Source organism: Arvicanthis niloticus, chromosome 29 (genome assembly GCF_011762505.2).
Source record: "Arvicanthis niloticus isolate mArvNil1 chromosome 29, mArvNil1.pat.X, whole genome shotgun sequence".
Taxonomy (NCBI): Eukaryota; Metazoa; Chordata; class Mammalia; order Rodentia; family Muridae; genus Arvicanthis; species Arvicanthis niloticus.
In genome coordinates this window covers 25,390,365-25,400,801 of record NC_133437.1, presented here as the reverse complement: position 1 = coordinate 25,400,801, position 10,437 = coordinate 25,390,365, and the positions used below count along the sequence as shown (strand labels likewise).

The 10,437-nt window shown below is 46.0% G+C and overlaps 1 pseudogene; it reads left to right on the top strand.

Moving 5' to 3' along the window:
• Positions 1 to 932: 932 nt before the first annotated feature.
• On the top strand, positions 933 to 8,446 carry LOC143440258 (cell adhesion molecule CEACAM15 pseudogene; annotated as a pseudogene).
• The last annotated feature ends 1,991 nt before the right edge of the window (positions 8,447 to 10,437 follow it).

Here is a 10,437-nt window from a genome sequence, read left to right as displayed (position 1 = left end):
GTTTTGCATAAATGTAATTGTATTTATGACTCGGAATAGAATGTAATAGCTTGTTTTAATTCTAAAAGAGCCAACAGTTAAGATACTGAATATTGAAATGAGATAAAGAACTTTTGAGGTGTCTGTATGGCGGGGATTGAGACAGAGTTTCTCTGGGTCGCTCTGGTTATCCTGGAACGCATTCTGTAGACCAGGCTGGTCTCAAACTCAGAGATCTGCCTGCCTCTGCCTCCCAAGTGCTTGGATTAAAGATGTGGTGTGACCACTGCCTGGCTCCTATAGAACATTTAAAATTTTATATGTAGTGCCGCTTTGCCTGGCTGCCTGTAAATCTGCTTAAGGGTGTTTGATCCCACGGAACTGGATTCACAGACACTTGTGAGCTGCCAGGTGGGTGCTGAGGATTGAACTTGGATTCTCTGAAAGAGTAGCCAGTGCTCTCAACTGCTGAGCCATCTCTCCCACCCTGAGATATAAAATTTTTATGGTATGACACATATTTTTAAAGACAGACACTTCTAAAGGTGACAGTCCTGGGAAGACTCTATCAGACTGGCCTGAGGGCATGTCTGTCGAGCATTCTTGTGATTACCGATTGATGTAGGAGGGCACAGGCCCCTGTGGACCTCTCGTCCATAGGCAGTTGAGCCTAGACTGTTTAAGAAATGTTGGTGCACATGAGCCGGGAAGTAAGTCATAAGCATAATTCCTCCATGGACTTGGCTTCAGTTCCTGCCTCCTGGTTTCAGCCTTGAGTTCCATGGATGATGGGCCATCCCTGGAAGGATGCGAAGCAGTAGGCATGGGACGAGATACAACATGACCCACAGTCCTGTGACCCTGGGAGGGGCTCCCACGGCTCAGGTGGGAAGGAATAAGAGCAGCACTGGTGTGAGGCAAAGCTGGAGATGAGGCAAGCAGGCACAGAGACCATGGCGTCCCCTCCTTTCCTTTTCTTCAAGGGGCTCCTGCTCACAGGTGAGACAAGCCCTGACAGTGGCTGGGAGGAGGGGACCTCAGAGGACAAGAGACCCTGAAAAGAGACTCACTTTCTTCCTGAATCCTGAGGGGAGAGGACACAGAGGAGGGACAGGGGGACGGGGGCTGTGCAGCTGGAAGCTTTGGGGACAGGAAGTATCAAGGCTCAGAGAGCTGTGTTATACTTTATTCAAACTGACATTACCTGTTGTATTTTTCCTGTGTACTGACAGCTGGAGTCCAGAGAGGGGCCTCTATGGTCATGGGGGTACTTCTTACCAGAGATTGGGGGAAGTAGGGTACATGTGAGCCTGCAAACAGAGGGGGCAGGCTTTGTGGATTGGAGCCATTCCAGGGTGCAGAAGGGGGACCGGACCATTGATGCTGCACATTGGAATCACTCAGGATCTCTGGACAAGAGGACATTGTGGAAAAAATCTTGGGAGAAAGGGATGTGTTTATGAAATATACCCAAGGGATAGGGGTCATTTAAAACAATGTGTGAAATAGGACCTTAAAAGAATAAAGCAAAATAGTAAAATCTGAGTCCCTCAATGGGGACATTGACTACCTGTAAATTGGTTGATTTAGTGCAATCAGTCAACAGTCATTGGCAATTAAAAATGTTTTAAAAGTTACAAATAGGCAGCCTGCTTTTGGTACAATATTAATGACATAACATTATAAAATAGGAAATTAAAAAATTAGCAAGAACTATAAAAACTGCATGTGAGGTCCAAGCAGATACTAAAAATAAGTATGAAATCATTTTTGTATGAAATCATTTTCTTTTACTTTGGTTTTTCAGAGACAGGGTTTCTCTGTGTAGCCCTGGCTGACCTGGAACTCACTCTGTAGACCAGGCTGGCCTCAAACTCACAGAGATCCACCTGCTTCTGCCTCTGTTGGGATTAAAGGATATGTTACCATCAACTGACAAAATCAATTTTTTAAAAGTGGTGTCATGTCAGAACTATGATAGGTTCCAAGTCCACTTCCCTGCTCTCCTCTCTGACACTGCCTCCTCCTGAATCTCCAAACAGCAAAATTCGATATCAAAGGAAAAAGACATCATGGCCCATTTAAAAATAAAAGTCAAAAACAAAGAGAGAGAGAGTCCATGTTGTGTGAAATGTCTCCAGTGCAGAAAGCTCTCATCCTCGGCAGGCCCCTCACACAGACAGACGTACCATGGACTGCTCTTCTTTTTTGTTTTGTTTTACTTTAGTTTTTTAGTTTAGCTCATGATATGAGCTACATAAAAATATCTTTATTTCTCCAGCCCATCCTAAAATTCCCTTTCGCACTGAAGCCTAAAGCCTGATTTGTCCTGAGTCGAGGTCCCTAAAGCTGACAGTAGAGTTCTTTATGCCTCTGTCCCCTCAGGACTGACATTCCTGGGGGCTCAGGCTGGTCCATCTTCATGCACTGATGCTCATAGCTATAAGATCACACTGGACAAAGAAAAAATAATGCAAAGTGATGGCAGATTTTCTAAAACCCTCTAGGATGGTTGGATATTTCCCACAGTTGGTAAAATTGTAAGCACAGGAGAATTGTATCTAGATCCTTTTTTAAAAAATTATTGCCGGGCTGTGGTGGCACACGCCTTTAATCCTAGCACTTGGGAGGCAGAGACAGGCGGATTTCTGAGTTCGAGGCCAGCCTGGTCTACTGAGTTCCAGGACAGTCAAGGCTGTACAGAGAAACCCTGTCTCAAAAAAACCAAAAAAAAAAATTATTTATTTTATATATGTAGGCACACTGTCTCTGTCTTCAGACACACCAGAAGAAGGCATCGGATCCCATTACAGATGGTTGTGAGCCACCATGTGGCTGCTGAGGATTGAACACAGGACCTCTGGAAGAGCACTCAGTGCTCTTAACTACTGAGCCATCTCTCCAGCCCCATTAAGTTATTCTCTTAAAGACAAGTTAAACAAACAGACTGAACGCACAGTAGGCTATCAGTCTCAAGCAGAGGTGCTCAACCTTCTGAATGTTGTGACCCTCTAATACAGTTCTTCATTTTATGGTGACCCTCAATCATGAAATTACTTTGTTGCTACATCATAACTGTAATTTTGCTACTGTTATGAGTCATAATGTAAACATCTCATTTGCAGGATATTTGATATGCAAGCTGGAAGGGGGTCAGGACTCACAGGTTGAGAACTGCTAATAAGTCTTAAGTGACCTCAAGGTATATTACTAACTTGAGTCTAACATAAATTCCAGTCTTGTAGAATATAAGAGATACTGCCATACTGATGTAGCTTCATCCTATGGAAAAGTTCTGTGAGATGGAGAAGAAGAAATACAAGAAGTGAGATATGGACCCTGAGAACAAAAGGTTTTCATAGATCCAGGATGTGTGTTCCTTAATGCCTTTACCAGCTCCTTCTCTCTCCTGAAGGCTGCTGTCCTGCTGCTATCCATGCTTGTCTGCATCAGTTCCTAGGAACCATGTAGCTAATCAGGGACATTGTGTTCTAATATTGTCTTAGTTAGGGTTTTACTGCTGTGAACAGACACCATGACCGAGGCAACTCTTATAAGGACAACATTTAATTGAGGCTGGCTTACAGGTTACAGGCTTACAGACTGAACCTCTGTTCAGTCCATTATCAAAAAGGCAGGAACATGGTAGCATCCAGGCAGGCATGGTACAGGAAGAGCTGAAAGTTCTACATCTTCATCTGAAGGCTGCTAACAGAATACTGGCTTCCAGGCAGCTAGGATGAGGGTCTTATAGCCCACACCCACAGTGACACACCCACTCCAACAAGGCCACACTTCCTAATAGTGCAGCTCCTTGGGCCAAGCACATACAAACCATCACAAATGTGTAGCCCCATGCATAAATGTGGAGCTTGGGCAAAGGAGGCACCGTGCAGGGGATTCCTAGAGGGAGGCTGTGTTTGCAAAGCTGGATGGACTGACCATAGCTACAATGAAGAACAGAGGTTGGAATGTTGCAGGTCCAGAGTCTAACTGCAGTTTAGCTCCCTAAGCATCCTCTCATTGCCCACTTGTGTCAGACCTAGCATCCTGGGAACTAACAGACTAAAATCCTCTTGGGATGTATTAACTTAATAGAACCCTAGATTTCACCAGCCAGAGGCTAAGAGCTGTTGGATGGTATCTGATTCTTAGAACTGAGATCCCTCAGCTTCCTTATAATTACCTACTTCATGTTGACGAATGTCCTTGAAAAAGACCTTGATTTGAGATTTTCTTTGCTACATTACTGTAAAAGAAGGTCATGACAAACTGCTTCCACCTTAGAACACGGGATTTGGAGTAAATCTTGTCCCCTGAAGATGTGAGAGCTGTGCTTTTGTGTCAACAGAATAGAGGTCTGACGTGTGATGGTGCACACAGATAAAGATCTTTCCTCGAGGCCACAGGATTTTTAGACCATCTCAAGGCGTGTGATATAGTACAGCATGGAAAAGATCACACTATCTAGGAAGGCAGTGGTGCTGTATTAAAACACTCAGGAGAGAAAACCTGGAGGGTGTGGAGAGGTGCAGAGGAGGGCAGCTAAGCTGCCTTCCCCAGAAGACAACCTTAGAGGGGTGGACACACATTCTTCTAGTTTATAGATAGAATCTGGACAGCATTTGTGTTCTTCAGTGGATGGTAGGTTTCTGGGTGAGGGACTGGTAACAGTACTGTCACATGAGGAGAGTGTTAGACAGGTGTCTAGGTAGCCTGTTGGGCCACATTTGATGACCTGGTTCACATCTGAATTTGGCAGAGCCCCATGGATGTAAAGATTCAGATGTGTGTTAGAAGGTTCATCACAGTGTGAGCCAGGGAGTCCATGGAGAGTTTCCCTGTCATCCCTTCCATGGCTCTCATGCTTCCTGTCTGAATATTCCTTATCTGCCCTGGTCCAAGTGGTCCACACAAAACAGCATTCTTCCTGGAGAAAAAGACTAAGTTGGCTCCATTTTCTGCTGTCAGGAGAACTCAGCGTCTCCCATCTTGTAGGGTGGCTTCTGCCAAGTAGTGGACAGGATCTGGAATTCCAATTAGGCTTTGTGACATTTCATGTCAAACACACACACACGTACACGCATACACACACATATACACACACAAACACACACAGAAACACATGGACCCACAGAAACCCACATACACATAGACTCATTTACACACACACACATAGACAAACACATAGACACATACACATAGACACACACACAGATACATACACACATAAACATAAGCACACATACATAGACAGGCACATAGGCATGAACACATAGGCACACAGAAACACACAGATCCCACATAAATACACACAGACACATAAACCCGCAAAGACACCACCCACAAATACACACACAGAAATACATACACACACATACATATAGACACACAGAGAGAGACACACAAACACATACACTGACACACAGAGACCCACCCACTCACACACAAACATATGCATAGACACACAGAGATACACATACACAGACCCCCTCCCCCCCCCACACAGCAAATATACAAATAAGTGGGAAAATTGTTAATCAGCCCAGGGTATTAAACATTGTAATTGTAGTTTCTGCTCCTCCACTTTAAGCTTCAGATGGACCGTGCTACCAGCCCTGCCCAGGATCCCTCGGATCTGAGGATGAAACACACACACATTAGCTTATTTTTCAACCTGCCTTATTGGCTCAATTACTGGGCTCTTCTAACTAAGCCTTCCTCAGCTATCTCACGCCCTTCTTTTCACTCCCAGCTCTGCACCCTAAATCTGCCCTCAACTTTAGTTGCTCAGTTACCTTCTCTTGTTCAGCAACCACAACTGCCCTCTGCTTATTTGCATTTCTAATCTCCTGCCTGGGGAAACAAGTGACCTATGGCCGCTCCTTCTGAGATCTCACATGGCTGGCCCTTTTCTCTGTCCAAAGCATGGCAAAAATCTTTCTCCTTTCCTGCATCTCTTAGCCTTCCGGCAAAGGACCCAAAAGTCCTATTTCCTTCCACCCAGCAATTGGCCCCGGGCATCTTTACGGATAGATCAAGGACCAATTGGAGAAGAGAACCTTAGCATCAGAACCCTACCCGCCTGCCCCCCTCAAACACTCTCATTAGCTCTGAAACTGAGGAGTTTGTAAAAACAAACGAACAAACCTGGGCACCCAGGTCCTGGATACACTCATTTATCCTTCATTCACTCATCTACAGGTATTCAAGCCTGTCCCAGGCATGAGGCCTCTCACAACGAGCATCTTCACAGAGCCTTTGTTATGAGATTTCATTTATTTTATGTGTATGGCCTTCTGCCTGTGTGTATGTCTAGCACTCCATGCTGGAGAAGGTTAGAAGAGGTCATTAGATCCCATGAGACTGGAATTACAGACAGCTGTAAGAAGCCATGTGGGTGCTGGGAATTGAACCCAGGTCCTTGGGAAGAGCAACCCGTGCTCTTAACTACTGAGCCATCTCTCCAGTCCTAACAGGCCTTTGTTCTAATGGACTGGAAGACAGAAGAGCAAAGGCTTCTAAGAGGTACAGTCGGGAGTCGACAGCAAACCCAAGGGGAACAGAGCCTTCTGGAGGAATGTATGAGCTGGGGTCTCCAGAGGAGGAAGTCAGAGAAATCACTCTCAGCCCCAAAATACTCTTGAGAGTGACCAGGGATGTGATGACAGTGGGGTGTGGGGAGCTATGCAGACCCCTGAGGAGAGAGGTCTATGCAGAGGACACAGCCCCAGAGGCACTGTGGGGATGGGGTTTATGTCACCTCATTGCACCAAGTAGGGTGGGCTTACCCCACCCACACACCTAGGCTGAGTGGAGATCACACATCCACAGGACACGTGGCCCCAGTACTGACAGGGGTTTTCTCTTTCCTTCCAGGTTTTCTGCTAGCCTGCTGGAGCTCAAACGCCTCCATGGCCCACCTATCTATTGAGGCTCTGCCTCCCACTCTTCCCGAAGGGGGAAATGTTCTTATACGAGCTGATAATCAGTCGGAGAAGCCCCAGGCCTTTTTCTGGTACAAGGGGAAACGTGCTTTTGAAGAATTTAAAATTGCACATTATGAAACAGCCTCTCAGTCGCTTAAGTGGGGGCGAAAATACAGTGGCAGGGAGAGTATTTACACCAATGGATCCCTGCTGCTCCAGAACGTCACCCAGGAAGACACAGGGATCTACACCCTAGAAAGCTTTGATACATATTATCAGTGTGAAATAGCACATGTCCACCTCCAAGTGTTCAGTAAGTGACTCTCTGGAACCTGTAGGTGCTGGGTGGGATGATTCCAACACACAGGAATTTCAGGCTTATTCTGTATTTAGTGCGGGACACCCATGGGGGAGTTAACCTGCAATAGATTAAACTTCGTCACCAAACCCATCATGCAGAAAGCAGGACGTGTGCTGGGCAACTCAGCAAAGGAATATTAGACTCAGTTAACACCTACAGAGCTCTCACTATGAACAGGGTCAAACACGGCCCTGGGGTAGACCCTGAGGAACTCCAGCAGGGCATGGATTAGGAAAACATGGGATTCTCACACAGACGTGAGCACCAGGAAGCCCTGCCTCCAGTCCTTGTCCCAGACTCTACTCCAGGTGACCCTGGGGACATCCTCTTCAGGGCTGGAATTGGACTTTCTATTAGAGCTAAGATGGAACAAAGCTTTATTGTATTGTGTAAGCACCCAGCCCACTGCCATGGCAGCCACATATAAGCTGGGTCCCCCGAGTCTCCCCAACCTTGGCATCTCCTTCTGCTGAGACTGAGCATACAGAGCAGAGCTGGACAGGTGCCCAGGCCATCAGCAAGATGTTCTCATGGGAACAGATTATCATCATGGGTCCAGCCCAGGGAAATCTCATAGCTAGGCAAAGGGTAATAGACTCCCATGATTTGGACAGCTCCCCTGTTCTAAGGTCAGGCTCTTGTTCTTAAGAACCTCACAGACATGGCAACTATCATTCACCACGTATCCTATTCTAGGGAAACAGAGACCCAGGGAACACAGCAGCTGAGTGAGTTGGTACAGGCCATGGGTGGCTATAGCAAGCACAAGACGCTGGCTGTACCCTCAGCTCTGAATCCCCATGAGAAGGCCTTATTAAGTGCCTTGGAGCAGAGAGGGGCTGTCTGAGATCTTTGGAGATGAATCTCCTTTGTTCTCTTCTGTTTACACACAGAGATTTTGAGACAGCCCTACCTCCAGGTCAAGAGCATTTTAGTGGAAAGACAGAAGTCTGCAACCTTCAAGTGCGTGTCACCTGACACTGGAGCTGACATCACTTGGACCTTCAATAACAAGCCCCTGGATTTCAACAAGAGGATGGTCCTATCACCTGAAAAGCGCAGACTCAGCATAGCTCCCCTCAGGCTGAAGGATGCAGGGGAGTATCAGTGTGAGGTGTCCAACTCCTTCAGTTCCAGGAAGAGTAACCCCATCTCCTTGTTCTTGATCCCTGTGTGACCTCTCCTCTCTTCCTCCACTGCAGACTGGAGGTTGCCTTGCTCACTTGTGTGCTAAGTGGATAAAGGTTGAAAGGAGATAATGATTAGTGCAGACACGGAGACAGGCAGCATGGTGACAGACACTTGCAATCCCGAAATAAAACGCAGGTCAGTCCCATCCAGACACAGTGAGGCAATGATTGTATAAAAGACAGCAGCATAGGAACAGAACTCAGTATAGGGATCTGAATTGCAAAGGGGCTAAGAAGGGCTTTGGTTGTGATTCAAATACAAACCACACCCTCAGGCTCCGGAAGGAACAGAGTTCAGGCACTCCCTACACACCAAAAGCTGTGGGTGCTCGGTCTTCCGTTAAAATGGTGAGCTGATTGGCGAGCACTAAACACGCTCTCTCACACGCTCAAATTGTTTTTCATATTAAATGCCAGTGCTGCTAGACCCCAGTCATCTGTGTGAAGGTGGAATACTGGCAGGGAAACTGGACAGGACACCTTTCCCTGGAGACGTAAAAGGCTTTTGGACGGTTATGGTCTGCAGAGGTTTTTGTCCACAAATGTAAATCCGTGGGTGAGAAGAGGGAGTTGGCTGAGTTTCCCACCCAAGGCTGCCCTTTAAGGTGAGACCTTGCCCAAGGTCTTGTCTTGTCCTAACAGTTTTTGTCACGGTAAAACACATTCCTAAACCTGACCATTTTAGTCATTTTGAAGCAGAGAGCTCATTGACATCAAGCACACTCATGTAGTTGTGTGAATGGGAATACTGGCTGTTTACAAAGGTTCCGAATCTGTTCTGTTCCCTCAAGACCCTTGTAACTGACCACCATGCTACTTCTGTCCTTATGTGTGTGACAAAAACTGCAATCTAATTGTTCATGGTTAATATCGGTGCAGAGAAATAGAACTCATGAGTGCATGTGCAGTTTGTTGGGTTTTTGCAGATTTGGCTTACTGGTCTCACAACGTGTAGAAACTTTAGGATTCTCTACAGACAAGTTCGTACCACCTGAAGAAATATTTTCTGACCTTGCAACAGTAGACATGTATTACAAATGTGACACACACATCATACATTTTGTTACTCATGGAATTTTTGTTATTCTGAAACATGGATAGCAGTGTCTCAAATTTCACTCCTACTTTCACTAATATTTAATCCGTTTCCTTATAAAGGCAATCTACTTAAAAATGTCAATATTAGGCTGGGCAGTGGTGGCGCACACCTTTAGTCCCAGCACTTGGGAGACAGAGGCAGGCGGATTTCTGAGTTCGAGGCCAGCCTGGTGTACAGAGTGAGTTCCAGGACAGCCAGGACTACACAGAGAAACCCTGTCTCAAAAAAACACCAAAAAAAAAAAAAAAAAAAAAAAAGTCAATATTAATGGTCTGTCAAAAACCAGCTTTCTGTGGAATTGACTTTTCCATACAGTTAATTTATTTATTTTCATTTTATCTTTATTCCCTCCTTCCAATGGCTTTCTTTCATGGTCTGGTTGGCATGGAGGTATGCTTTGTTTCCCTTTGGCGATGGGGGAAAGGGTCTCATGTTGTTATTGCATTAAGGACTTAATGTAAGAATCAAAGGTCCCGCTGGGCAGTGGTGGCTCCCTTTAATCCCAGCACTTGGGAGGCAGAGGCAGGCGGATTTCTGAGTTCGAGGCCAGCCTGGTCTACAGAGTGAGTTCCAGGACAGCCAGGACTACACTGAGAAACCCTGTCTCAAAAAACAAACAAACAAAAAGAATCAAAGGTCCCTTTGTTAGTTGTTAGCTCAGACGACACAAACAGACCGCTCCAGACCACACGGCTCTAAGGGGGGGAGGTTTATTCAGGAGATAGGGCAAAGGTGGGGGGAAGAAGATGAAAGAAGAGAGAAGAGGAGAAGTAGAGGCCGGCCATGACCACGCTGAGAGAGAGGAAGAGGAGGGGAGAGGGGACAGAGAGGCAAGAGGGTAGGAGGGTAAGAGATTAAGAGTAAGAGAGTAAGAGAGAG